General features: G+C 32.4%; 2 long non-coding RNA genes across 2 annotated transcripts; both read left to right on the forward strand.

The window, feature by feature from the left end:
* The first annotated feature begins 327 nt into the window (after window positions 1–327).
* LOC146930181 (uncharacterized) lies at window positions 328–2,793 on the forward strand. Its single transcript, XR_015006291.1, has 2 exons — window positions 328–2,432; window positions 2,534–2,793. It is a non-coding gene; the product is annotated as an uncharacterized LOC146930181 (long non-coding RNA).
* A 1,609-nt stretch (window positions 2,794–4,402) lies between these two features.
* LOC146930182 (uncharacterized) lies at window positions 4,403–6,496 on the forward strand. The gene is made up of 2 exons (XR_015006292.1): window positions 4,403–4,744; window positions 6,129–6,496. It is a non-coding gene; the product is annotated as an uncharacterized LOC146930182 (long non-coding RNA).
* The last annotated feature ends 1,237 nt before the right edge of the window (window positions 6,497–7,733 follow it).

Raw genomic sequence — 7,733 nt, forward strand, 5'->3', positions numbered from 1 at the left:
TTGACTAAGCACGTGTTTTGCTTATCGTTAGACTTGTAATTCTCGCGTCCCAATGCATAAATCAATGTGATATTTAGAAGCTTCAAATAGTAGCTTCACGTTAAATGACTATTTTTATTTTCTCGCTTTTAAGGGTTCGAACCTGAACCACTATCCTTCGCTCCTTTAACGACTTTAACTTCTAGCTGTCTTGACTAAGCATGTGTTTCATTTAGCGTTAGACTTGTAATTCTCGTGTCCCAATGCATAAATCAACTTGATATTTAAAAGCTCCTTTTTTATTCCCTCCCAATTTCTATTCGTTGAAAATTGAAATTGATTCTAAAAAATGTATCTAATTTGCTTGGTTCTATATATTTTATTTCCGTTCTTTCTAGTAACTTCAAAAAAATTGTGAAAAACTTAAGAGATTTGAACCATCAATACTCCTCAACTTCACCTTTTTGCTCCAAAATGTGTGGGTGTGAGTTCCCTCTTCTTTCTCTCATCGACTATCCTTTTTCTTTCAAAAAACCATCCAACTTCTCTTGTTTCCACCTTTCTTCAATGGTTCCTCCTTTCACATGCACTTAAGAACCATCAATATCCCTCTCATCTCCACCGTTTACTTCAAAATCAAAGTACTCACTTTTTCACCTCTCAAAATCTCTCCACTTCTCTCATACATGCAACACAATCAAAAGCATCATAAAATGAGCTTAAAAAAAACAATAGTTTCTGTGTTTTTCCTCCCTAGCCGGACCACTTCCTGCCATCATCAACCTCGGACGTTACATGTCCACCAGCTTCTGCTTGGTTCGTCCTCGAACCACATCGTACTGGGAGAGATCTGCTATAATACCACTTGTAACTTCCCAAACTGCTTTTAGGATAACCGACATGAGTCTTTTCAGCGTGTTTTGTCCTCACTTGCACGCTTTCCAGGAAACTTAAAGACCAAAATTTTTGGAGATTTTGGCTCTTGATTTTTTTTCATTTTTTTCTTCTGTGTAAACCCATATTAATAATAAGCATTTCTACCCGTACGCATGTTGGTTTGGTTTAAGGAAGGAAGGTTGGTAATACTTCACTGTTTAGTAGGAATCCGTAGGTTGTAAATCTAACTCGAAGTTGTTTTATTAGCCAACTTTATAGAATATATCCTACCTTAACCTAAGTCATTTGACATCCCTTAAATACCCCAAAAGTGTGTAAATAGTATGCTCTTGACTATCTGCTTAGAATTGTTTCAAATTTATAGCAAGGTACATTCACGTGATGAATGCAGTGGCAAAATGATGTGACGATCCCTACTGACTTTAGAAGGTACATATGTTTATCTTAGAAAAGAGTGTGGCTAAAAGCATGAACTATCTTCTCTAAGCATGTCTCGCTTGCATAGAAGTGGTAAGTTAGTCAAGTCTAAAAATGGGATGAAATGATGATCTGAACAACCTCTTAGAAATGATATGTTTTCTCTGAAAAATTTGCAAAATTTAAGATTTACTTTCTTTTGTTACTTAAGGGCAAACAACAACTTAAGTTTGGGGTTGTGATGACAAGTAATCTTACGTTATTTTCCGCATATTTTTCGGTCATTTTAGTTATGATTTGACTCAAATTGGAGGAGTTATAAAACAATTATCTATGGTTTAAGGGACTTTTGTAATGTTTTCTTATTGAGTCATGTAATTCTAGTTTTTTCAAAACCAAGAAATTCTTACGTGGTTTTTAGGTAATTCAATGTAAAGTCATGTAATTCAGCAAAGCAAACAACCTCATGAAAAATTGGGAAGACAATGAATTAAGATTCGAGAGACCTATGAAGATATTACAAAGGGGGAGAAATTTTGTTCCAAGATCCAAGACAATTTTCAAGAAAGAAAGCACTAAAAAAATACCAAGAAAAAGTCAAATACGCATTGGAAGAAGGTGCTATGTGCCCCATGCATGACTCTGTGCACCCAGGGTGTGCAAAACAGTGCACAAATTGCACTGATTTAGGTACCACGCGCAAGGGGCATTCCTCCATGTGCGGCGTATGTATGCACCAGAGGGGAAAACAACTTTTTGCCTTATCTATTACGAAAGGGTAAAATATAAATAAATTATATATACTTACGTTTAATAAAAAATTGAACTTTAACGATCATCAAAATTTTATATATGATATTTAATAAGGTTAAGTTATCAATTGAGTGAGAAAGAAGGATACCTGTTGAATATTGATTAAGGATGTTTAACATTAACTTCAATTTAATAATTGCTTTCTTGCAACTCCTAAATGAGAAAAAAATATTAAATTGATGTTAACAAAGCATGCAATCTTTACTTAAAAAGCGATAAATAATTTTGCTACTACATGCAAAGGAAGAAAAGCATGGCTCAAATATTCATATTTGTTTTTGCTTTGATCAACTTTCTTTCTCCACTTCTTGTTGAAATGACCACAAGTATGTAATTTTTCATACCATTTTCAAATTTTCTAACTTATCTTAAACAAAATATTTTATCACCTTTAACTAACAATTCTTTTTCTTATTTGACAAAGCAGCTACCATTCCCTGCACTTTTGAAGATGACTGTCCAAAGATGCCTTTAGTTGTAAAGTGTATTGATAATTTTTGTAACTACTTTGAAAAGTAACAATCAAGTTTAAAAATTATACCTCTATCCATATGATTTTCTTTATATTTAATAATGTTGGTAACTTACTTCAAAAATTTATTTTTGTTTGTTTGCCATTTCAAATTTAATGACAAGTTCAACGATGTATTCTTATAATATACAAGCATTGTCGCCTTATTTTTTTCATTGAAGATATCGTAAAAGACTATGTCATTTCATGATTATAATAAATTATTTCAATAATTAATTATACGGGGTATGATATTAACTTGTATAGATTGGTTTAATACTGGTGACATGATTAGATTACGACCAGATTAAATCTTTATTCATATATTATAATCAGATAAGTCGTGGCCTAGACTATAACATCATAAGACCTCGACTTTTATTTATTAAATAAAAGAATATATTTATTTAAATAGGTTTTGCACATACTTGACAATTTAGTTTTTTGCAAATCAAATATCACAAATAAAGCAGCGGAATAGTTCATCAACTTCAATTAAAATAATTTAAGGTCTAAAAACCATAGCTAAATAAAATCATAGTTTCCAAGTCAATTCCAATTAAACATAACAGACGAGAAAAATACCCCAACCCTAGTGTTATAAAATCAGAGCAACGTAATCTTCTACATGGTTTCTTTTCTATTTTGAAATTAAGGTAAACACGGAATAAGTTTCCAGCATCACCGTCTCATTACCTTGCAGTCTAATCTCCTCAATCTGAGTATCTGCACTCCCCACGAGTACAAACACCGCTAGTACATAACAACCAATAGGGGTCAGAATACATTCAATAAACATACATTGGTACATATAAACAACATTAAATATTAATAAGTGTTATAGTCATCATCATTCAAGCACATCATTCACATAGCTCACCAAATTCAAACATTAATAATTCACAACATCATCAAGTTCAAACATCAACTATTCACATATCATTCACAACATAACCAATATTCAAAACAACAACATTTAGATGCGAAGATGCATTTCATTCATATTACCTATATTCATGTGGTACAATTTCTACACACCAATATTGTCTGTTATATTATTGTTACTTAGCATACATATCACAAATTATCACCAAAATCCTAAGAATGATATGATGCATGAAGAAAACTCATCAATTACATTATCATAAATTTATATAATTACTCACCAATAACATCACCATAACTTATATAATTGGTCATCAATAACATCAACAAAATTTATGTAATTACTCGCCAATAACATCACCAGAATTTATATGTTTACTCATCAATATCACCATCATCATCATCATTAATCATTTACATATATCTCATCAAAATTCAAGACCAATATACAATATATAACTCATTAATATCCAACACTAATAATATATAACTCATCAATATTCAATATCTTTACAAAATTCAACCCAACTATAGCATCAAGAAAAGCAGTATTTAACTTACCACTTATCTACACTACGACATAACAATACCCTCGCCAATTAATGACAACATTATTATATTTATTCATCTTATTAAAAACAACATTATGTTGGTCTATATGGCAAGGTAATATGTAACAACCAATTTTTCACTAGAATTTTTTATTTATCTATTATATGTGTTTATTTGCTTGTTTATGTGTTTGACTTGAGATTAGTGGATTTTGAGGCGAGAATAGTATTTTGGTCATTTCTAGGACTAAGGGTATTTTGGTCATTTGTCAAATAAGGGTAAATTAGTGAATTTTAAAATGGAGATTATTTTAGTGTTTTGGTGTGAATGATTATTTTGTTAAGTTAGAAGTAACTAGTGGTAATTATTTTGAGATGATAAATTAATGAGATGTCTTAAGAGTTAACTGAGTAGTAACTTTTTAGAATCAAGTGATAAGAGTTTTGAGCCCCATTATGAATTGTAGTAACCTAGTCCATTATTAAAGTATATATAGATAACTCATGAGAGGAAATTAGAGTTAGCTCATTCCACACTTTCACTCAAAAGAGAGGCTAGAAAGAATTGAGAGAGAAGAGAAGAATAGAAGAGAAAGAGGAAGACCCATTTGGAGAAAAGTGAAGAGAAAGCTATGATTCATTGGAGAGAGTGAAGATTCTTGAAGATTAGCATAGCTTTTGTGGAAACAAGGTAAAGGGGATATGTTTGCTCTACTTAATAAGCTATAATATAATTGTTTCATTTATGGGTCATAATTGCTTTTGAATGAATTATGGATTCAACGATTTTGGATGTTAATTTCCGTGCTCATAATTATGTGGTGAAATTGGGTATATGAAAATTGTTGAAAACTTGTTGTTATGCTTAAATTTCATTGTTAATATGTGTTGAAGTGATTACTTTGAGAATTTGGCTTAACTTAGTGAAAATGATGATGATATTGTTGATAAATGATGAATTCATGATTTATGTGATATGAATGTTGTTGGGTACATGTTCTTGATGAGAAGTCATGAATTTGATGATAATAATTGTAAAGTTTGATTTGAATTGTGAAGTTTTGGAGTTTTTGGTGAAAATGAGTGTAGTGATTTGGTGATTTGATGTTACGAACTCATGTTTTGATTCACTTTAATGTTATTTTGATGTAAGTTAACTGTTAGTGAAGTTTATGCAGCGTTTTTTTTTGGGTCAATTGGGACCAAAATTGGGGTTTTGGGGAGAATTTGGTGTGAGTTCCCGAGAGGAACCCAAAAATTTGGGTTCTTGTTACCGTCAAGCACTTCAGGCGAGAGTCTGTGCGCCATGGCGATCTGGGCATAACAGAACCCAAAGTTTTGGGCGCTCCGGGAAGTTGGGGTTGTTTTCGGACATCCCCAAGTGCTTCTTTTAATGTGTTTAAATGCTGTTTTAACTCATAAAGCTGATGGAACATCATTTGATTTGGTGATGACTCCGTTGTTGATTGTATGGATGTAAATACTTGATAATGCAATGGTGAATTTGGTGAAGATATTATATGATGGTGAAAATTATATAACATAGAATTGGTGATTGGTGCATTGTTGAGTCTTTACTTGAAAGTCCATGCATTCATAGTCATATTGAGTCTATGGTGAAGAACGCTTTCAGTAAGGAATGATGTTGGTTACGTTGAATAACGATTTCCGTAAGGAATGACATTGGTTATGGTGAAGAACGAAAACCGTAAGGGTTACATTTGTGGAATCTCGGTAAAATTATCTCCGAATCTAAAACTTGGTACCACATGCATCTAAAGGTGTCTACAATATTGCATGCACTTGAGATTTGTGAAACGTGTAATACATGACTATGTGATTCTGTGATTATCAACATTGGTGAAATTTGGTGAATGTTGTGAATATGTGGAAACGTGAACTTGTATATGTTGCTTGATTATTGTTAGTATACTTGAAGAATATTGTTGATGTAATGATTCAAGGTTGTGGGATTTGATTAAGAGTTATTTATTGAACATTGAAAAATGAATATGATGTTATTTGATTATATGTTTATTATGTGGAATATAATCTAACCCCAATTGGTTGTTTAGTTAACCGCTTGCCTATTTGTACGAATGGGTAGACGGCATGCAGGACTGATTCTCTTATTGCCTGTGACTTACTTGATGACTAGCTTTGGAATTATCTCTTTTTCTTATGCTCGAGGTCTAGTTTAGGGCTCTGATTATGGTGTTAGACTTATGCTATTTATTTATGTCTTGCTGAGACTTGTTGCTCATTTATGTACGAGATTTGAAATTTTATTTGGTGATGTATTATGAGACCTGAGACATGGATGTTGAGATACCTTGTATTACAATTTTCTGCTGCGAGCTTTTGAAAGCATAGTTATGCATGTTTTGAGATAATTAAAGATGTAGCATCTAAACTCTTTTTAATAATTGAATTATTTGCATGATTTATTGCATTCGGGGCTTAAGGTGTTATATAATATTCCCTAGAGGAAAGGAGGGAGGGGTGAATAGTGATTTAAAATTTTATCGAGTTTGTAGCGAAAGCAATTTGAAGAAAACGATTTACGATGTATTGGATTTACGCAAGGTTCATTGGCTATGACAAACTTATTAAGACTATGCACAAATAATAAGATTCACTTGGAATTGATAGATTCTAAGTATAATCTTAACACCATATATTATTAATAAAATTCACACAAGTTACAAAACAAGTACGATCTCAAACCAAACCTAAGAGCAATTAACACTAGCAATTTATCAAGCAATCAAATACATAATTAATCAAAATTAAAGAGGATAAAGAAAAGAGAAGACACCGAGATTTATAGTAGTTCACCCTTTCGTCATTGCTTCAGGCTACATCTACTCTTCTTGATGGAACACGTTTCCACCAAGGACTTCCACTAGAATATTAATATTTGATTACAATGTGATTACAAGCATTCCTTGAAACTACCTTAGTTCTTCAATTCCTATGCAATCACTCCCCCAATCTTCAAATAACCTTTGAAATTGGTGTTTCTTGATGTCTTCGAATCCTCAATCATCTGTGCAACCCTTGGAGCTCTTCACTCAAACTCTTCGATGCTCCTTTCGGCAATTGGATCCCCTTGAACATAAGAACTTTAGAAAGAACCCCAATACCCTTGGAGGTGGAATAAGATTATTCACTTCAATTTAGAACCTTGATTACCCAATCAATTTCCTTGAGAGAACAACCTTACAATCCCTATAGCACTCTAGCAATCTATGACTCAAAGATCAAAGTGATTCTAAGAAAAAGTGTTTAATCTTGAAGAATGTATGAACAACGAGGTTTGAAAACTCTAGAGAGAATAGATGCAAATGATTCAATATTTTGGGTGTTGTGAAAAAGTGAGTATATTTAGAAAAGGCTAAAATATGGTTTTAGTCCATGCAAATATGCCTCGTTTTGGTTTTAGTCCCTGTAAAAAAAATTGTTTTTGGTCCCTGCAATTTTTTTTTGTTTTTTAAGAACACAACATCATAAGGTTTTTGGAAACCTATTCTCCCTTTTTTACAATTAACAACCAAATATGAAAGAATTCTCCCCGCTTACCTCGAATCCACCGAAAATGCAGCTTTTGGCTTTATGTTTCCTTAGTTAGGGTTCCTCTCCTTTCTTATCATCCTTTCTCCCGTTTTCACGATCAGCCC

Source organism: Medicago sativa, chromosome 4, assembly GCF_051527215.1.
Source record: "Medicago sativa cultivar Bolivia chromosome 4, Bolivia_mono, whole genome shotgun sequence".
Taxonomy (NCBI): Eukaryota; Viridiplantae; Streptophyta; class Magnoliopsida; order Fabales; family Fabaceae; genus Medicago; species Medicago sativa.